General features: G+C 41.4%; 1 protein-coding gene across 4 annotated transcripts in view; it reads right to left on the bottom strand.

Annotated features, from left to right (window-relative positions):
- The window catches only part of TICAM1 (toll like receptor adaptor molecule 1), an 843,759-nt gene extending 821,099 nt beyond the window's left edge, over window positions 1-22,660 (bottom strand). For all 4 annotated transcript variants that reach the window (XM_044053784.1, XM_044053785.1, XM_044053783.1 and 1 more), the window contains exon 1: window positions 22,280-22,660. The gene's annotated coding sequence lies outside the window, so the exon portion shown is untranslated. The remainder of the gene's footprint in view (window positions 1-22,279) is intronic.
- Window positions 22,661-22,861: the final 201 nt, after the last annotated feature.

Genomic DNA, 22,861 nt, shown 5'->3' with positions numbered 1-22,861 from the left:
GTTCCTTCCCCTTGAAAGGCAGCCAATCATGACACTAATGCACAGTTTAGTGAATGAACATCTCTCTCACAATGGAATCACCCATGACTATAACATTAGCTTGCATAGAGATTTGCCTTATGGACTTATGAGTTAAGACACCATGTGCTGAAGCTATATGGGTCCTGGTAGATGCTGTTTTGGTAGAAAGTTTGAGGTTGCTGAGGAACCCTATTGCTATTACAGCTGTGTCTAGGAGACCTTTGAGGTTTGGATAATTACTTTTTAGGGCATCAGTATACACGTTTATGTACTTGGTCTTTAGTGTGACTGGTGGGTACAGCACAGTGCTTTGAGTTTCTGGCAACCTGTTTGGTAATTACAGTGACTGTATGCAACAGCTTTGTCTCCAGTGACAATGTACAAGTACATCTGACACACTGTATCAGATTGACATCGTCACCTAATTCTTAAATAAAGATGAGACAATTGCTACACTGTCTCTAGATGCCCATTCCCACCAAGATGGCTACACAAAAGGATGGAAAGTGCTTATCCATTGTTCTAGCTGGATTACAAATGGTATCCTATCGGAGGGGTTCCAAAAACAGAAACTATGATGTTTAAGACAAGGCTAATGGGCACTGCTACTTTGTGCACAAACCACACAAACAGTACTGCAGTGTTTTACAACAGAATTGCTTAAGTATTATTGGGCTAAGAAGTACAGCTTCAATGAGATCTTACAGAGCACTGCACCTGTATGTAGAAACCAAGTGCTCACTATATACCAGGTAATGGAGGTGAACTTTGACACAGAAAAGTTGGATTCTAAGTACCTGCATCAGTGCAGTGCTAACCTCCATTGTGTTATTAGCAGTATCACACACACACAAAAGTACTCTGGTGATGAGCAATGTCACACAAATGTGACAACTTTATACAGAGAAAAATCAATCAAAACTACCCACTGGCCAATTACTAGGATGCAGCCACATCAAAGCAGATACATTCGAGTGGCATGGAAGCCCAGCTTTTGCAAACTGTGTACAAGAGAAAAGCATCACACAAATACAAAATGTCATACAAGTATGGAAAAATCACTAGACCAGCAAAACAGCACACACTAAGCTTCCCTCGGTAATTCACAAACTTCAGAAGGGACCAGACTACTCTCTACTGCCACAAGAGTGCAGACCTAAAGTGACAAAGAGGTGGCTGGATAGGAAACGATACTAGAGTCAGTTTCTAGAACAGGGGAGTTTCTACAATGGCAAGCCTTTTTGACCAAGACTGGTGCATCTAGGGCAGATTCCGTCAGTTATACAAACTGGGTGAAGCAAACAAGATGCGATGCAAAATAAAAGATCAATAGCCAAAGTTATGAAAAAAGGCATTTTACATTAGCTTTTCACAACAGCACATGGCACCAATGAGGCATCCTCCCACTGCAACTACAATGCCATGAAGTACCCTCCCACATTTAACCCTAGTTCCTTAGTACAATGCTTGCAAAAATTATATTTTCCATACACAGGCATCTGTTAACGCTTATGACTGGCTTATCAAGGTATGGTAAGCATGGAAATGCATCCATACTTTAAAATGACAAACTACCAAGCGGTTTCCAGGATTTCTTTGATTTTTAGGCCATGGTATAACAAGATTAAAAAGGACCAACAACATTATGAGAGAGTGAAAAATAAGCCACAATGCAAATAAAAAGTGTATCACACCACTTTCACAGATATGAGAAACTACTACCAAAATCTTGAAGAGGACACCTCTAAGACCGAGTGTTAAACCTAATATTAATACACTTATTTTGATAAAAACAAAGTGGTGGTGGAGGGGCCCTCACCGAATGTTCAGATTTCCAAGAAAAACTAGAAGCAAGTTTGTCTGGACCTAAAAAGTAAAATAAAAGTGATCATGCAAGAGATCTAAATTTGCACGATTTGAAAATGTCTCCACAAGCAAACATTTTCACATCAGAAACACTAAGACTAGCCACAACTGGAGAAAAAAGGACTTGTCAGACATAGAAGCCTTTATCTGGGGCAATGAGATAAAGTTAAATGCAGACATTTATTACTTGACATGTATGTCACAGCCACAAGCTAAGCACCAACGTATAAACTGTTAGATCTTTTAGTGGCCTACAAGACAAGTAATTGGAAAATAAAGCAGCAGACTCCCTCCTCCTATAAACACAGTGGAGATTATTTTATATGAAAGAGAGAATTAATTTAAGTGCAACAGTGATAGCCAAGTAAACAGTTGCCATACACAGAGGGTAAGAACAGGCTTTAGTACAGGCAATGAAATGGAGATGAATTGGGAAGGTGGGGGTTTTAAGCATTGGCTACAAACTGAGCTTTTGTATATTTTACATTAGCAAACAGTTAGGTTGCCATAACTGAAGTGGATGTTTACATTTCCTTTGTAACAGATAAAAAAAAATGTACAAACCTAATATTTTACCCTATACACACTCACTCAATTGTATTTATAGAATTTTTTCTTTCTTTAGAGTATGGTGTGACGATACAAATAAGCAAATATTAATGCATACGTGTTTTGTAGAAAACTATTCCAAGGGTGTAAGAAATGGGACTGAAGGAACAACAGCATGGAATTGTACAACAATCCATCCAAAGCAGGACAAAGGCCAGAGAGTCGGATCATTCTCAGAGGCACAAGAATGATTTTCCTAATACCAAAACCAGTGTTAGTTATTCTTCATGGTCCTGCTAAGCTCCTCCCATAACCAGGTATTCTCTTCTGTACCGGCTGCCTTCCTAACTTGCTATTATGGCTCAGTCTAACCCAGGCACTCCCTGCATACACTGCATGGAAGGCCTCCCCTTAAAGCAACAGCTTCTCTCACTACTGTAGTTTTCTTCAGGAACAACTTCCTGCTTCCACTGCTACATCTCCAACTTGCCTATCCCTACGTAACAAAATAATGTGTTCAAGGGAAACTAAACTTTTCCCACACAGGGCATTTGTTAGACATCTTCAGGATGCTCTCACTACACACCTGGGTTTTATGGGTCTCTGACCATTACCTAGCTCACCACTACATAGCAATCACCTAATATATTTGCACCCTGTCCTGGGCCTTGTGTCCTATGCCTAATGACTTGACTCCACAGTCAATGAACTTTGGCCCAAGGTACTCTGGTATAAAAGCACATTTATTCACATCCTTGGTTTTCAAACATGATATTGGTTCAGACTACGAATAGTTTCATAAGTCCAAATACAATCCACTAGTCAATTTCAGACCAGGAAAGTCATTCTTCCCCAATCACACACCCTCCAGGTTTCTCCCTCATTCAAGTTTTTCAGTCTCCTAATACTGAAGAATCAGTAGATGGCACCCTATCACTCATGACCCTCACTTCAGATGACTAGTTCCACAACCAATGACATGTGGATGTGCAGAGAGAAGATCAATTAAATTTGGTTACTTCTGAACTTCTTGCACAAACCTTGGCATCTCCCCCAGCACCAAGGTCACAATCCATGGCCCAAGATCCAATTTCTGTTGTCAGGATCTAGTCTATAATTTAGACATCCCAGTCCTACCCTACCTACAGATTGGCTGGTATCACACCCATCCACTCCCTCACTTTGCAGGTGCCCAGCCAACAAAGCAGCTCCACTTGAGCCTTTTCAGGCTGAGCTAAGCCTGGTTGCATGGCTCATACAGCTAGCAGCAGCCTTCCCGCAAACACCATCCCATGTACAGCTACAAGGGTAAGGCCTGGTATTCATTTTTTTGGGGAAAACAGACGGTCATATTCTTTAAATGAATCATTGGGGGTCACACTGTATCACTTTTTCTGAACAAGAGTCTCAGACCAATTTGGCAAAGGTGACCCCATTAGGAGTATACAGTACAGTAACTCTGGTCACCACAAGGTTATGACTCCAGTCATGGGATGCCTCAACAAGGTTCTAGCACACTAGACAACTCAGGAGTGGGAGGTGAATCATCTGGGCTGTTCTCAGCAATATCAGAGACATGCAGAAAGGTGGAATAAAACATGTCAAGAAACTCCTTAAATCTGGTGGACGTGCCCCTCCTCTGAGGAGGCAGCACTCAAAGCAGCCAGTGGGACTGGCTTTCTTATTTAACATTGCAACAACTGAACAGTTCTACTGTGCAGGACAGAGAGAATGGAAAACATACAACTGGAAACAGCAAAGCAGCTGGACAAAGTGTGGGTGCAGGACATTGCTCCTTTTCTATGCTACACAGAAAAGCCGGGACAGTACCTTTGGATTAACAAAGTGTAGCATCAGTCCCCATTTTCAAAAAGAGGAAAAAAAGAAGGTAGACTATAATTACTGAGTGATGGGTCTACACAGTCTCTCTTGGAAGGCACATGCTAGGGAGTTGTAAATTCAAACCTCTGATTCGGAAGAAGCGATTAAGATACCATCCTAATCAAGTAGCAACAGATCAACTCACTCTTTACAAAACACTGATACTGCAGAGGTCAAAGGAGTTTGCCAGCATTGTCTACATGTGTTTTTTGGACATGGAGAAAGCATACGGCTAGAGACCCAGACTGTCTTGTGGGAGATGCTAATCTCAAGCTTGCTAATGAATACCATTCAGTCCCTGTTTGAAATTAAAAACTGCATCCCCATTATAAGCATTAAGCTGAATCTGTCCAAGGTATGTGGAGGATTCTGGTAAATTGTATGCCTCATCTCCCATCCTGTTGGCAATTTTCATGGACAGGATATAAATTCATAGCCAAATCTGGGCAGTATCCCATCTCCAAAAGTGTGAGATGCATTTCTGGCTTTGCGGACACTATCCTCTTTCGCTTCAAGTGAATGAGATTTCCATTGCAGAGAGTGTGAACACAGAATGAAGACCTACATCTCCGAATAAAAAATTATCTGGTTCTTTCCCAGAAAAAAATGGGCTGCTCTCTGCAAGAGAAAGCCCAGCAGCTACTTCAGGTGGAGGAATTAAGATATCTTGCAGTCTTGTTCAAAAGTAATGGAAAGGAGGAATGCCCCATAGCGTAGAATAATAAAACCCCTACTACACCCCAGGTGACCCATGTTCAATTACTGGTATAGGCACTGGAGAAAAAACAGAGGGCAGGATTACAGGCAGTGGCCAATGTTGGTTTGCACATCTTGGAGGAGGGAGGCAAATTGGGCTTGCTGCATTAAACAGCACACAATCCTGGCCAGCTCTGTGTTGCATAGGTAGCATGTCTCTGTCAGGAGGCTGGGCATGTGCAAAAGCATGCACCCACCTTAAAAGCAGCACGGACTCTGGGGCTGGCTAGGCTATCATGAGGGGATGGGGAGTTCGGGCAAACTCCCTAGTGCCAGTATGATGCTGCATTAGCATTCTCTACCTCCATCAGCCCCTGATGTGAGCTAGATTGAGTCTGGGGGAAACTGATGTAGGTGCAGTAGACTTGTTGAATGAAGAGAGGGGGAGCTGGTGGCAGCTGATGACCAGCTGTATGGAGGAAAAAAATATGTAGCTGTTCAGGGGAATTCAAGAGGCAGATTAGCAAGTGACTGCAGCAATGCTAGTACTACAGACTTCATACTAGACTGTAGTGTTGAATTGAGAACAGAATCACAGGATGAAATAGGTGGGAGATTAAGGTAAACAGCTTAACCATTATACCAGCAACACAAGGTGCAGGGTTTGATTCTCACATGGAAAAAATGACTAGGCTTAAAATGGTCAACAAGTGCAGTTAGCCTGGTACTAATCTAGGAAACGCTAAGTTTGCAGATAAACATAAAAATGGAAACACAAAATTATGAGCTTTGAGTGAAATACTGAGAACATAAGCAGAAACAAGGTTCCTTTACTGGGGTAACTGGGCTCACTTTGTGAGAAAATTCCAAAGCTCAGAAAGCCAGGAAGATCTTTGAACAGAGCCACTGCTCCTCCATTCTTAACAGTTTCTTCTCCTTTTGCTAGCAGTGAAGTATTGGAGAGTTTTTTTCCCTCCGAAGCCCTGTCACCCCCAATAATCTCAAGCTACCCTGGTGGTAGTGGTGGGGGTGGAAATATTTCATTAGTCCTCTCCCTCCCCAGCCACCTCTTCTAGAACCCAAAATGCCAATTCAACATCAATCTGTTGTCAGGGCATCATCCACCTATGCCAAAGGACTAGATGCCTCCTGGGTGCCTTCCAAAGTGTGCCAGACACAGCCCCCCCCCCCCCAAAGGGAGACCCAAGATCAAACCCAGACACACCGTAGTGACTCTCACTGCTTGCCTGGAAATACCTGAAGCTAACAGAGTGAACTGGAGAGAGTTGCTTGGATCATGAAGTACTGTCTGCTGACTTCAGCTTACTACCACCATTACCTTCAGCAGAACAAGTGGTTTAGGAAATGGAAGGATAATCCAACTATTCTTATGACAGTCAAAGTTCACAGAGACTTTGTCTAAGGCAACTCAACATAGCACCCAACAGAAACACAAACTAAAGTCATACAAAAATACTCACTACCATGGCTCCTGTGACTGGATTCTAAAAGGCATGTCAAAGCTATCTGAAAATTGGTATTCCAGAACCTAGAAATGTTAACATTTCAAAATCAGTTTAAGATTAAGGCACTCCTTATCTCCAGTACATCTTACAGTAAGAAACAGGCTGCCAGATGTGCTTGGTCATTGTGAGTTACATGAAAAGGTTTTCCCTTTTTCCAGCTTACACAGCCTGTATGTAAAGCCTTACTTCGCCAGGACCATTAAATATATCCCTGATATGCTAGGGCAGACTATTCCTTGCATAGTAACAATCTATATATTTTAAGTCCAAATATACCCATCCCAGGTTGAAAGCCATTTGGCAGTCAAGCAGTGAATTCCTTGAATGAGATTAAACAAAACCACTGATGCTCTGATGCAATTCCTCACCAATTTCTAAAATAAATCCTTACTGGACCCTGACAAGCATAGGAGTTGCCATCCCATTTCAAACTTCCCTTTTCGCATTAAGGCTTGAGAAAGTAGTACATGTACATTTTTTTTATCTTACAGACAAAACTATGATCCTCTTCAGTCTGATTTCTGGACCGGACAGACAAAACTCATATGATCCTCTTCAGTCAGATTTCTGGACCGGACAGCACTAAAACATCCTCAGTAATTTCCTTAAAATTCACTCATGGCATGAGGTCAAAGATATTACCATATTTTGGTCCTCCTAGATATCACAGCAGTTTGTGTCATGGTTGATTGCAAGACTCTCCTGAAGCAGTTAAGAAATTACTGTTGTCCATCGGGGAACTATCTTGGATGCCAATACCTCCTCAGCTTACGTTCTGGACTCTGACAAGGTTCCATCTTTCTTCACTGGTTAACTACTACTCGTGAGATCTTGACAGGAGGAGAGGTCTGCAAAACTGCTATACTAAAAACAGTGTTACGTCTCCTTCACTCAGCATTTTAAAAGTCGGTATTCAACTGTCTAATAGATTACCTTGTCCATACTTAATCACTGGATGCTTAGTAACCAATGTAATCTCAGTGCAATTAAGATGTTACTATGGGTATATACAGCACAGTCAAAAAAGACTACCTAATGGGTAATGAAAGCCAGGGAATCGTTTGGGGCTAGGCTTATACAGGGTCCAGGGCCGATAGCCTAGTACACACCTATGAAAGGCTACAATCTGTATCCAAGGGAACATAACCTCAAGAATAATTCTTGACAACACACACTAAAGTACCAAGTGTCACCTGTCATCAAGTCTTCATGCTTTCAGCTACAGAAAATTGCCTGTATTCAAGACCTGTTATTAGCTATGGATCTGGATGCGAGTGTGTGTACCTTGGTTCTCTCACACCTTTATCACTGCATATTGCTTCACCTGAGGTTTCTAAACTGTGAACGTGATCAACCGCAGCTAGTACAAAAACACTGCTAACTGCTTACTACTAGTACTCCAAAGTTACTGACCTAGATTCTTGGGTCTATATCTTAAGCGAATGCTCACAAGTGAAAACGCCGGGAATCGAAAGGGTGTTTGTGGGGTCATGGTACAGTGAGGAGTGGGATATTTGCCCTTTACTCACTGTAGTGCAATCTTGGAGTTGGAATATATGGTTAGCGAGGGGGGCACAGCCCCCCACAATACGAAGTTCCATTACCGGTGTTTTTGCTCATGTGAGTGTTCACTTAAGATTAATTTTGGTTATCTAATGCAGACCCAGATTCTTTAGTACCCTTACAGACCAACAATCTGGTCTCACAGACTACAGATCGCTCATCTTGACTTTCATTACTTATGTCATACAGTCCTGCCTGTAACCTCTGCTTTGCCACCCAGGAACTGCTAGTAGTCGAGTGTATAGGTCAAGTCCCCCAGGATTTCATCTTAATTCGAAAGGTGCAGCTTTTGACAAAGGAAAGTTAAGTGGGTGGCTTCCAGCATCTTTCAAATCCCATCACGCCCTTTACTGACTTCACCTGACACAGTTATGCAGCAACCTAACTTTTATTGTTAGGTTTTTATGTTTAGTTTATTCTTGCACAATGTGAGGTGTTGCCATCCATGCCAGGGAGAATAGGGCAGTGCATGTGTAACATATGCCAACAGGTGGCTGGAGTTCTGTAAATAATTCAGTGTCATTTGACTATCACACTGACTTATGCAGATGCCAGTGTTAAAAAAATCTATCAACAATGTTGTTACAACTGATTAAATGTATGTTTGCACAAAGAATTCTGGAAGGGAAGCGTATATGTTTTTGAACTTGTTCTGTAATTTTCAAATACTGAAACTGATCTTAGCAAAGCTCAAAGTGTATTGTACCAGAGTCACGTCATCAAATGTGATGTCATTTCATAACCAGCACTGATGGGATGGAACTCACAGCAGTTTGTTTTATTTTCTTTTGGAACCCCCGAAATATAAAAGATGTATGACAGTTATCACAGTCAGTCGAGTTCAGTTAGTTGGAAGCTCATCACCTTGTTGTTTTGTTGTTTTTCTGCCTCTTTTTCAATCTTGTCTGTATTATTTTTATTTCTCTTGTGATTGAAACTCTGGTGTTTACTGTACTTTGATATTTAGTATTCATGTTTTCTATTTTATTATTTATTATTAAACACTTTATACGTTTCATTGTGGCTGGTCTTTCAGAAAATACTTTTAATATCTTGGGAGTATTTGTGCTCATTTTAGTGGCACCTTGGTCACTCCAAAAAACCTGGCTGCTTTGGTTAAACTCTACTATTTACATTAGTATTGATTTTACTCTGTATAATTGGATATCTTTGTAAGAGCCTGAGAGTAGTTAACTGGTAACAGCATAGTTGCCTTACTGTCTGGGCAGAAGGGGACACAGCTAGTAAATCTGTGCCAGCCTTTCCCAGGAGAGACAGAGAGAGTGTGTATGTGTGTGTGTGAAAATCAAATACCCTGTGTGGGTGTGTCAGCTACTTGGAACTGGTACTCCAAAGTGAGTTTTGTTTAGGATGTGGAGAGACAGAGTCCAGTCCCAGGTCTGGAGCCTGTTCCTAGTGTGCTCTTGGGGGAAATTGTGCTTGATGTAGAGTGTGCATCTTAAAATACTGTGCAAATCCATTCCAGTTCTTAGTGACAGTCTCTCACCAATGTCAGTGGTGAGGATTAAGGCTCCATGATTAGTGGTCTGGGTAGAGAGGCAGTCACATACACATTAGAATTTAGTTAAACCACCTGAACATGAATCCCAAAAGGAGCAATTGCTTTCAAGTATTGGGCAGTCACACAGATAAAGCGTTTCTAAATAAACAAAGGATGGATGGATTATTTAAAACCAAAAAAGTTTAGAAAGCCAAGAGTTGAAAACCACAGATAAAAACAAATGTAAACCTGTTGTTCAAAGCCACTGCAAAGGTCTCAGTAAATTAACAGTATGATGGCACAATTTAATTGTGTAAACTTGATCCAGAATTCATGCCTTTAAAATATATTAGCAAATAAGACTATTTTGCCAGCACCTCTCAGCCAAAATCCTTTAAACACCTCAAAAGTAAACCACCTACCAAGTGAAATTCCCACTAAACACCCCACCACCTGAAGTGCACACATTATTTCATTTACCATGCAAGAACATTTCCCAAAGCCCAACTCCAGACAGACAGACAGCAGGTACCAGAGAACTACAGTAATGAGTGGCACAACAATCAGCATGGCTGGGTGCCTGTCCACAGTACACAGAAGAGCTTAAGCATACTTGGACTGTGATGATCCCCCTCTACAAGGCAAAGTAATACTCAGTCCACCCAACACAGACGTCTAGCAAAAATGTAAAAAATCTGCAGTCAGTGCTTCTAAACAGAAATCTTTACAAATAGTGTTAGTCTGCAGTTTCGTAAAATCCCTCTTTACTCCCCAATGTGTCACTTTTAAGCCGACTTTTTTCCCTCAGTTATTGCACCTCTGCTAGTTTAAACATATCCTTAATGCATTTACTGCTAAGTTCCCCCCAACTATCTCTCTCTCTCTCCTGTGCAACATTTATTTATTTTATTTAAGTCTGATGATCGGAAAGTCCACTGGGCCAAGAACAGCCCATTTTCAGGGGAGGCCCAGGGCGAAAAGCTCCACAATAATTGCAAGTTACATTTCACACATGTTACAAAAGGAGATAGTTCATACAGCTAAATAAACATTTACAGATAAGCTCCATGATATTTGCAATTGGCTCATCACAATGTTACAAAAATGAAAAGACAATTCAATACAGAAATTATGACATTTACATAAAGTGAATATTTTTGTTATAAACTCAATTGTAGGTTTAACATTTCAAAATGTATAGCTACTAGCCATTAGTAGGCTAGGAAAATATTATACATGGAGGGTAATAGTATAATTGGAGGTTTGAGAGTACAGTACAATAGATATTAAAAAGAAAATTAGTTTTTGGTAGGGGAGGGATTGTTTTGGGTGGGATGAAGTAATAATAGACGTAGTTGGATGAGTCAGTGCAAGGTGGAATGGGGGGGTTAAGTTGGAGCGTGGCAAGGGCATTCCCATTTGGAAGAAAAATGAGAAAGTAACTGAGATTTGAAATTTGTATGGTTAGGTAGGTTGCATAGGTGTGTGGGTAGAAAATTCCACTGTTTAGACAAGGAGTGGGACAGCAGTAGATGGTCAGGAGGTCGCACAGGTCTGTGGAACTGAAGGAGATTTTGTTTTTTTTAGATCCGAGTGAGCAGTTGGGACTGTAAGGTTTTAAGGAAGTAGCAGTTGGGAATGTAAGGTTTTTTAAGGAAGTAGTGAGAGCTGGGCAATTGGTGGGTTTAAAGATGAGCTTGTGGGCAATGGTGAGGTGTAGGTAACTGAGGTAGTTGGGTAGTTCAAGCCAGTTGAGGGTGGGGAAGGAGTGGCAGTGGTGGGATGAGTTTTTTTGAATTGGTTGCAAATTTGGAGATCTTGTAGTAGCAAGATTCAAGTCTGGACCAAGGGCCAAGATGGAGATTGGTGAAAAGAGGGGCACCATACATAAGGGAGGGGAGTAGGAAGGTGGATGCTAAATTTTGGTGGGTTTTCTTGACTGGAGAGGATGTGAGTATGAAATTTTAGTTCATCAATAATGATGCCAAGAAGCTTGGTATTGGGAACTATTTCAAGGAGGGTGTTGTTTTGGCTCTGTATAGTGAATGTGGATTTGTCAAAGGAGTTTGTGGTAGGGGAAAAAACATTAGTTTGGTTTTGCTGGCATTTAGTGGATAGACTGCAATGAGGTTTCTATTTTGGAGAAGGCTAGTTGGGTTTTTGCTAGGAGCTGGGAGAGGGAGAAGGCTGAGCAGATGATTGTTGAGTCATCTGCATAATGGATGCTAGAAGAGTCTGGGATGGACTGCTGAAAGTTGTTAATGAACAGGCTGAAGAGAAGAGGGCCAAGAACAGAACCTTGTGGGACACCTGCAGGTGTGGGAAGGAAGGGGGAGGTTGAAGTTTTCCACTGGACAACTAGTTGGCGGTTAGACAAGTAGCTGGAAAACAAGGGAATGGTGGTGGGAGGGAGGTGTAGGGTGGAGAGTTAGGATATAAGTAGGGTGTGTGAGATGGTGTCAAAGGCCTTTGACAGCTCTATGAATAGTGTGGATACGAACTTGCCTGAGTCCAGGCAGTTGCGTTCCAGGTTTATAGTTTCAAGAAAGAAAAGAAGGGCAGTCATGGCTCTGAGGCCAGGGAGGAAACAGTGTTGGGTAGGGAAGAGGAGACTGTTTAGTGTTAGGTGTGCCACGAGTTGTGCTTGTATTGTTTTCTGTAATATTTTAAAAAGAAGGGAAAGGATAGCAATAGGCCTGAAGTTGGTGGCATCAGTATTTTTGCCACTTTTGTAGAGGGGGATAATGTAAGCATGGCACCAGATAGAAGAGATGTACGATTCTTGTATGAACTATTTATAAAACTAGACATGGGATAGGCAATGCTGTCTGCAGAGTGTTTGTGGAAGGTGGGTGGAAGGTTATCGGGTGCATTGCGACAGGGTTTTAGAGTTTGAGAAGTCTTTTTATAGTGCTTGTAGGGATGGGCTTGAGGCAGAAGGATGAGGAGGAAGGTACCGGATAGTTTAGCTATGCAGTCTAAGAATGAGCTGAACTGGCTGGCTGTTTCAAGGTTGGAGAGCTTGGGGTCTGGGCAGAGGTTTTCTTTATTGTCAGGATGCAGCATGGATGAGATGGAGTCCCAGAATTTTTGGGGATTTGTTGAGTGCAAGGACTGGAGTTTGGAGTAGTGGGCTTTGCGGTCTTTAATTATTAGTTGTTTTGCAGAGTTTCAAAGTTGCTTATACTCTAGGAGGGGGTTAAGGTTTTTATGTTTTTGATATCGTTTCCATTTTTTGTCCCTTCGGTGCAAGGCTAGTTTAGTATCTTTTGATAACCATGGGCAGGGATTGGTTTTGATGCGTTTGGTTCGAGGGTGGACTTACTGATTGACAAGCGTTAGAAATGAGTGGTTAAAGTAGGAAATGGCATCATCTAGAGGAAGGGCTTTTAGAGGGACCAGTCAGTATGCTTTAAGCATTCACAGAAAGTTAAAGGGTTGAAAAAGAAGAGGTTGCAGGTTTGGATTTAGTGGTGGTGTTTATGCAGTGGAGATGGGAGATGGTCGAAGGCTGATAGGTGATTGCTGAGAGGATCAGGTAATGTTCTGGCTTTGGTGATATAAGGTTTGGGTGTGTCGTTACATTCATAGGTAGGTACTAGGCTATCTGCCCAAGGGCATTTATAAACCTAGCCAGAATGTGTTGGCTTTCGCCTCCCTTTTAGATTAGTTTCCTGAGCCTCTATCCAGCAGGGCCACTGAAGTGATCCCAGGGGTAAATTTACGATTTCCCATCCACTCGTCGAGATTTCTCTTGAAGAGAGTCAGTGAGGGGCTTTGCCTACCATAGATTGGGATTCTATTCCAGAGCAAGGGAAGTCTCTGGGACAGGAATCTATCCCTCCAGCATGGCCTATTTATTGTTGTGCTGAGGTTTAAATCCCTAGAGCGTGTGGCTCTAAGAGATTTGGTTTTCTTGAGGTGGAGCATGTCCATTAATTCCGGGTTAGACATGGCCTTGTACGTCAGGCAGAGATCACCTTGAGTAGACGGTAAGCAACCGAGTAGAGCTTGAGTTTTAGTCAAGCTGCATAGGGCATCTGTTTGAGGCCCATGATCCTCTTGGTGAGGTACTTCTGTGGTCTTTCCAGCTGTTGCAGGTGTCGAGTAAAGTACATCCCAAATGGGGCATTGTACTCTATTATGGGCCTGATGAGCGATGAGTAGAGGGGCACAATAACCTCTCTTGATCTAGATGTGAACCCTTTTGTGATTAGGTGGGCTACATAGAAGAATTTTCTAACCACTTTGGCAATGTGATTATCAAAGGAGAGGTTGCTATCTACTTGGGTCCCCAGATCCCTAACTATATCTTCCGTACTTAGTGGATTACTACCTATGTGGTAGTTCGTGGGCACTGTTTATCCCAAAGGGGATGACTATGCACTTTTTGGCATTTAGCTTGAGGTCATGGTTCTGACACCAGGTATTCGTCTCCGTGAGACCCTTCTGGAGAATGTCTATGTCAGCCGGAGAGTCTATTATGGCCCCCAGTTTGCAATCATCTGCGAACTTGGTCAGCCATAGTCCTCCCGTGCTTGCCTGTACCTCGGAGAAGTACATACCGAACAGGAGGGTCCCAGGACTGAGCCCTGTAAGATGCCACTTGTAACTAGTTTAGAGTCTGACATGGCACCCATAACTCTGACCATGTAAGTTCTATCCATGAGCCAGTTGGCAACCCATCTCGTGACATAGGGGTTAATGTTCAAGCTGGTAAGCTTATCTATAATGCCAGAGTGGAGAATGGTTTCAAAGGCCTTTGCGAGGTCCAGGTAGGCTGTGTGGACTACCTTTCCCTTTGGGTAGGGTCCAGTGTCTGGAGGTTCCCAATGTCTCTGTTAATGAGTTCCATGATGATGTGCTCCACAGCTTTGCAGACCAGGCTAGTCAGGCTTATAGGCCGATGGTTCCCAGGATCCTTTGTGGAGCAGGATAATGGCTGCTGTACACCATTCTTTGGGTACATAGCCTGTGGTAAGGCTGTGTTTGAACAGTGAATTTAGGTGAGGGGTTAGTTCATTTTGGTGCTCGTTTAAGGCGCAGCCTGGGATACCATCCGGTCCCACTGATGCTGTGTTTTTGGCTTTGGAAAGGGCTGTTTTCACCTGTGTGTCTGTGATGTCTGGGGCTCTACATTCTTCTGGAATGGACACGGGCCCTTTTGGGGGTGAGGGGAAGGTAAAGTTTGCACTGAACCTGTCAGCCAGGATGTTGGCAATGTCAGCTGGTTCAGTGCATTTTTTGCCATTTCACACTAGCTCAGAGCAGATCTGAGAGTTGCCACCTAGATTCTTGACATAGTTAAAAAAAGGCTTTGTAATTATCTTTAGAGTCTTTGGCAATTTTTCTTTCGAAGCTGGCCTTGGATGACTTTATGAGGGATTGTAGTTTCTTGCCAATACTGATCAGGGGATGCCTTCCCTTTTTGGGATTTTGCTCTATCATGTAATAGTTTCCTCCTCCTGTTGTATAGCTTATTTATGGCCAGGGTCCACCAGACTGGTTTCCTCTTTTTGGAGGAGTGAGTCTTGGTTTTACTTGGGATGGCTCGATCCATGCATTCCTGTAGGTGCTCATAGAATGCATTTGTAAAGGATTCTGCAGTTTGGGCAGCATTATCCTTTAGCAAGGGGGCTTTGAAACTTTCCACCTCGGTCTTAAGAAGTGTGAATGTGAAGTTTGCTTTTGAAAAGTTTTTCACAGTGGTTTTCTTGACTGGAGGCGGGATCGGGATGTGGATGTCCAGTGTGATTAGTTTATGGTCTGATCTTACCAGCGATGGGTTTACCTCTGGTGTGGAACATTGATGCCCCGTGTTAGTGATTATCAGGTCCAATATATTGTCACCTCTTGTGGGAATGGTGACTAGTTGTTCCAGGGCATTTGTGTTTATAAGCTCTAGGAAGCGTTGGGCAAAGGAGTTAGTACTAGAGTAGTTTTCCCAGTCAATGTTTGGGTAGTTGAAATCACCCAATATCATGGTGTTAGGTAGGACCTTCATATTTTCCAATGTTCTAAGGAATGCCAAGTGGGGGTCCTGAGACAAGGTGGCTGATCTGTAGCAAGCTACAATCTGAAAAGCAGCTTTGCCCACTGTTTGTTGCACATGGATGGTCTCAGAGGCCTCGTGCTGTGCCACTAACCTGGAGGTGTGCGTATCCTTGATGAAAATGGATACACCCCCACCTTTTGTATTTCGGTCCAGGTTCTGGGGCCGAAAGGTATGGTATGAGTTAAAGCCTGTAGTGCTGGGGTGCTCTCTGGAGGCTTGAACCAGGTTTCTGTTACTGCACAGATACCGATTCTTTCCATACTGAGGAGTGCCTCGAGTGCGTGCATTTTGAGGTTTAGACTTCTGGCATTGAGTAGCATTAGGATCCAGTCAATGATGGTACCAGAGGTACCATCTTTATTTGGTCTGGTTAGAGATTGTATTAGTTGGGAGAAGTTGTACAGGTTGATTGTGTGGGACAGGGTTTCAGAGTTAACAGTATTCCAGTTGATGCTGTTATCACAGAGTGTATATAGGTTTCGTTTTTTTATATTGGAGGAGAACCAGTACAGGATGTTTTCAAGAGTTTTTATATCACCAGGGGGAATATAGAGGGCAGCGATACATACAGACTTGTGGTTGTTTATATTTAGTAAACCTATTATAATTTCAGCGTTGGCAAAGGTTGGTATTTTATTGTAGTATGGAGTTATGGTATGGGAGGTGGGGTATATTATTGCTACTGCACCTCCTTTTTTGTGGGCTCTGTCATTACGAACGATTTGGTGGCAGGATTTTGGTATCTTATATAGATTTTCAGCCAGGTTTCAGAAATGGCGGTAATGTCGGGTTGGTTATGGCAGAGCCAGGCATGGAGGTTAGGAAGATTTTTTTTTAGGCTTTGTGCATTAAGTGTTGTAAGGCAAATGGACTGAGTTGGTGGGTTGAGTGGAGGGTTTGGCGAGATTGATTTAAGGGATGGATATCACCAGCTAGTGACAGATGTGGTGGAGTAGAAGAGTGAAGCAGTGTGTTGGGCAAGGGTAGCTTATGTTGTGTGAGAGTAGTGATTTTCTGGTACAACATTTAAGAGGGAGTACAAGGGGTTGGGTTGGGAGCAGTTTTGGTTTGAAAAAATAGATTGGGTTTGAGATCAAAGTTCATGTGAGATGGATGAGGAGGACAGGAAGTAAGGTTGATGGTAAGATGTAGTGGAATGTGTGTGTGAGTTATGACAAGGACTGGGAAAAAGTGTGAGACAGGTAAGAGAAGAGAGATTAGTAGGGCAAATGGGGTTATAGGGAGAGATGTTATGTAGAGCATTGTAGGAGGAGGTGGATGTTTGGGGTGATTTAGATCTACAGGTGGTTGAGGTTTGGCTTAGGTGTACTGTGATTTGAGAGGTGTTGGTTGGGGAGGAGTCAGGGATGTATAGAAATGCAGGTAGTGGGGGCAGGGAAGGGGAGCGGAGTTGCACCTTCCGGAAGGAGCAGCAGTCACCAAACAGAACACAACCAGTGAGAAGGTTAGCAACTACAGAATTAGGGCAGCCTATCACTTTGGTTCGATTGTACCAGTTTGTGTTTATTATTTATGCACCAATGGGGAGCTGCAGTTCACTGAGAAGTAGGAAAATAATGTAGTTATCCTAGAGGTTTTAGAAAGAGACATGCAGTAAATTGACTCAAAGGAGTACTAATTAAAAAAGAATGGAATATGGTATAAGCGAGTACACTACTGGGGACTGCTATGAAGCAAGGGCAGAAAAGCCAAGTCAAAACATGGTACCTTTCTACATCAGGTTTTTTGATTCAATATGCAAGTACAAATGGTACTTACAATTGTGCACACTACTGAGGGATGCCCGTTGGACAGAGAAAGAGAGTAGTCAGGCAGAGGTTTTTAGAACCTCCAATTCAGAGATACTAGACAGAGTCCAACTAAAAATGCAGACTTGGAAAAAAGAAAGTTAACTAACTGAAATGAAGAGGTATCACACAAGTACTAGCTTACTTTTTAAAAGATCTACAAAAAGGAAACCTGCTGAGCCAACGCTGACCTCCGCCATCCTCAGCAAGTTATGGCTAATCCAGCTGGGCTGAAACACTGCAATTAACCATCTGTAACACTAGTGATCAGGTATTAGGTAAGCAAATTCCTGAAGTTGTAAGCTTGGCCTAGAACATGTAAATCAAGAACCAATGGGAGAGTTCAACGGTACACTGTAGCAGTAGCTTGTAATGAAAGCTATGGAGGAATATCCCTTTCCAACAACATGCATTGACCTGGAGTTCTGTCACCTGCACTAGAAGTGGGAAGGCTATAACTGGTGGTAGATAGACCATTTCAGCCATTGCTTATAAACTGGCACAAGACGTTTAGGACTGCAGACTGACGAGAAATCTTAGCTGCTTTATTCTTCAGAGAAAGGGTTTCCTTCCCTTCACTCCCTACTATGAGAAGTCATCTTATATTATTAGATAACGTTTTCATAACCTGAAGACTAGGATAATAATGATCTATTGGAAAAAACACTGTAAAGCTCAAGAACTTTTCCCAGTTTCAACAGCTTCCATTTAGTCAACATACTGCAATACTTTTCCTTGCATCACATACTGAGATTCTGTTTTAAGTTACATGGACAGATTTCTGTACTGCACTAAGGGCCTAAACAACAAAAGTGGCAGCTATTTCTGCCTTGAAGGATATGCTGCCTGCATATATCCTTGCTGGTGACAACACAAACATCAGAGAAGGAAAGGCCATTTACTGAAATCCACTTTCAAGAGAGTTAAACGCATACTTTTAAAAAGATAATATTCTCTCCAAAAAGCACAGGGGACAACTTTGTGAAACACGAGTGTTATGCCTGTTCTACAGTAAGGACGAGTTAAACACATACAAGACAGTCAGGTATATATGGGAATAACAATCCATTTCAGGGTAGATCATACAGGAAAACTGTGGTAAAAAGTAAGCAGACTTATGGCAGAATAGCATTATCTTCCAAAAGTAACACTATACAACATCTACACTGAAATAAAGACCATTCCTTTCACATTTGCTGTTATATAGAGATGTAGTGTTTCAACTTCTGCCTGCCACTTCCAGCTCATCACCTGTCTACACACTTTGCCAGCACTACCTAACCATCACCACTATGATCTCAGCCCCTCAGGGTGGTCATTTTACTCCATGCCTTCAGGTTACTCTCCTTAGGTTTATTATGGCTTATTGTACTTGCAGTTATCCATTAAAACTTAACTTGAAATATGCTACAACAAACTTGCTAAATTTGCTGCCAATAAATACTACAAACTTTTAAGGGCCTTGCACTGATGCCTGAACTAGTCTGAATTACCCTACTAGTTGGACTTCATAGAACTGGCAACTGCCGACGTAACGTATAAATCCCACTCTTGTCCTGCACCAAGCTCTCTTCTTCCTTCCTATCACCCAAACCGGCCCCTTCATTCCAGTGATAAATGACTTCACCATCTATAAACCTCAAAAAGCAACTAGAAACAGCTTTTACTGCTACTCTATTGTGCACACACAAAAAAAAAAAAAATGGAATTTTATTCCACAGGCTACTAGAACTGTATAACTTACTATCCCTTAAGCATATTCTGAAAAGTCACCTATCAAACTTGTGGCCCCTGCTCACACTACACTCCCAGATGAATATCAAACTTGTCTACGTTTCTCCAACCTTATCTGTACAGATTCTCTAACAAACACCACTTCCTCGTCTGCACCTGGCTATCCTACAGTCTCTACCACTTTACACAGTCTCTTCCTACCACCTCCTCCTCCCCAATTATACTAATCTAGCCTAATCTCTCCCCCCATTTATAGTTAACTAGTTAAACACATGAATTTTACTTACTACTGTGTATTGCCAAAAGAACACTTTCCAGAATTGTATATTGTGCTTTGTTTTTTTCTCATTGTTCTCTTTGTAACATATTTTTGTTGCATCTCTATGCCATATATTGTTTTTAAATGCACAATTTTCCATTTTTTATGCAATATCTTTGACATTTTTTCTCTGTTAAATGGAGCTTTTCTCCCCAGGCCTTTACTAAAAAAATGGGCTCTTGAGAGCCAGTTGGACTTTCCCAGTGTGCAGATGTCGATAAATAAATAATATGCTGTATGATGTAGGCAAAATACAAAGCAACAACACATTACATAACTGTTTCTATAACTGCCTGATGTTCCACCATGAATTATGTCATATCTCTCAAAATAATCGGGGTCAAATCCAGAAATTCATCCATCCTCAGCCCCTTTTCCCACTTTTGCACATAGGGTCGGGTTATCAGTTCGCAGTGACAATCATCTCGAGCCAAGGTTTACACCGCCGGGCTACCAGGTAATATAAAAATATATATATAACGAGAGAGAGAGTGAGCGAGTGTACTATTAACATGAGACATTGATAGAATAAGAGAATGTGAATTAATATACATTTCTTCAAATAAAAGAAATCTACAATTCTAATTGTTGTAATTTATTTAACACAAGTCACAATCTTTTACTTCAAAAGATCACCAGGCTTTAAGAGGAACAGACCTAAAATCCGAGTGAAAATCAGGAACAGTTGAGAGTTATGCACTAGCAGGCCAAGCTAAAGCCACAGAAACAATGCTGGAGAGTAGCACTTCAGTACATTTGGGATGACAGTCCTCTGGGAATTTAACAGCCTTACTTTTCCAGCAAGGCACCTACCTCTAATCTGTCCCCGATTTTCACCGAAAAATTTCAAAATCATCTTCATTTAAGCATGTATGACATATATGACATATGCAATCATACATTTATATAAATTAAAACAGCTCATATTTTAGTTTGATCTCTCTTAATCCCTCCTAAAACTAATGACGTTTGGAGAAAACGCTGTAAATTTTACTTAATAATGACAAAATTATTGACTTATCTTACTTCAGAAAGTGTATATCAATTAACACTGAAGTGTGTCGGGGTGCGGTGTGACCACAAAGTGAAACCTGGGCCAGTCCTGTGTACGGATTACTAGTATAATATGCCCAACAAAGATTAAACATTTCCATAACAGCATCCCACTGTGGGAATATGGAAAGGTGATAACCAAAGTGCATCGACTCGCACTGCTCAAACTATGCAAAATTACCAGCAGCCTTAATTCTACACTCATCAAGTAAAAGACAATGCCAAACATTCCTTTCAACTGCACTGATTTTTGCAAATATCCAGATTTGTGTCTCTTATTTTTTGTCTGTTTTTCTGGCAAATTAGTGGCAAATCATTAAAGCTTGACGTTAGAAAATAACGACAGTTGAGTTTCAGCCTTCATACCCTTCAGAAGATTCATGCTGGGCGTGGCCAAGGATGAACACAGGATAGCAGCAGATTTCTTCAGCTCCACCAATTTCATTACACTGACAGGAATTAATTACTTAAAAATTAATTTTTGAAGTAATTTTCTTTCTAAATATGTTTGTTTTATATAGTTCTTGAACTATATCTAAAAAAGAAAGGAAATCTTAACAATATTCCTGTCAGAAATCACTTTGGAAATTTTCCTGTCAGTTTATCAGTCTGAAATGAGTTCCAGTAAGACAAATTCTCAAGACTCCAGCATCAAGAAAGAACTTCAGTCTCTGATAATTATAATCCAGCAATTTACTGCTAAAATGGATAAAATGGATGCTAAAATGGATAAAATGGATACTAAAATAGACACCTTCATAGAAAAAACTACAAAACAAATAGACTTGTTACATATAGACCTGCAACAACAGAAGATCCAGATGACAGGCATAGAAGAAGCTGTGAATGACATGGAAAATAGAATACAAGAAGAGGAAATCAACATTGAGTTTCTGCTGAAACAAAATACACATTTACAAGCAAAGCTGGATGACCTGGAAAATAGATCTAGGCGCAATAACATTAGGATTTTTGGACTGCCAGAAAATATTGAAGGTAACAATATTACTTCTTTTTTAACAACATGGCTCCCTAAAACGTTAGGCTTACCAGAAGCATTCTCTTTTGGTATCGAAAGAGCACATAGATCTATAGCTAATACTAACTCTAACAAAAACTATCCTAGATCAGTTATAGTTAGATTTCTATCATCTTTTGATAAAGAGATGGTTCTTAAATCTGCTTGGGCTAAAGCTCCTGTTAAGATTAATGAGACAACTGTGCGTTTTGACAATGACTATTCTTCCATGGTAATAGCTAAAAGAAGATTCATGCTAACGTAAAACCTGTTATTCTATCAGCTTTCTAAGTTTGTAAACACAATATTTAAAAAAAAAATGTCCTTATTTTTGTGCTTTTGCCCCACTTTTATTTAGGACTTTGCCCAGATTTCTTGCTCTAAGAGGTTGAGAAGTATGTTGCCAAAAACACTAAGGGAAGAAATTCACAGGTTAATATTTTCTAGGTAGTTCATATTATGTGAAAGCGAAACCCATTGCAGGCAGAGTATACAACACTATAAACGCTTACTCTCTCAGTGACTAGAGCTCTCCTGCTACTATACTCGTAATGATTTATCCATTTTGGTGTGCACTATCTTTTAATACAAAATTAAAAATTTGGCTTCTTCTGCCATTACAATCCCGGAAAACCACGTATTCCTAAATTGCCAATACTAGTTTCACACAATCCCGGAGAAACACCTACCTCTCTAGGTGTAGATCTACCTGTCCTGACTCTCACGTCGTTCTTTGAGGCTCCAAGACTCAGCAGCGCAAGTACGCCCCTAACTTTTCGTGTAAAGCCGCCAAGTTTCTAATGTTTCACTACCCCCTACCTCCGAAAATTAACAACCCACAGTTCCGGAGAGGGAAGCACCCACAGCATAACGCTGTCAGTTTAACGAATGCTTAAGGATAAAGCCCAGAGACGAAGGCAAAAAGTATTTACTGTACTTGCAGGGCTCCCCGGAAATTCCCTTGCATAAAAATCTAGAAGAGTTCCGCCCCACTGTTTCAGAGTGTGCCTCTCTCCTGTCCATCACTGTTGGCAAATAACAGTCATTTCTGACAACTAGTATCCCCGCCTCTAAAAAAGCCAAAAGAAGAAGTATCTCCGTCACTGTTATTGCCCTGCAGAGTGCGGAAGTTGACGTTGTCCGATACTAGAGTACTACACCTAAGTGAAACTCGCTGCAGTTGGCCAGTCTCACTACCGTATACATTTCTCAGTTGTACACATTTTGGCCTCATCCGTTTTTCATTAAATTGTGTTTTTCTAGTAAAATTA

This window comes from Protopterus annectens, chromosome 13.part0 (genome assembly GCF_019279795.1).
Source record: "Protopterus annectens isolate FY-2018-M chromosome 13.part0, PAN1.0, whole genome shotgun sequence".
Classification (NCBI taxonomy): domain Eukaryota; kingdom Metazoa; phylum Chordata; order Ceratodontiformes; family Protopteridae; genus Protopterus; species Protopterus annectens.
Note: the sequence above shows the minus strand (reverse complement) of the source record. Positions and strands in the feature narration are given on the sequence as shown.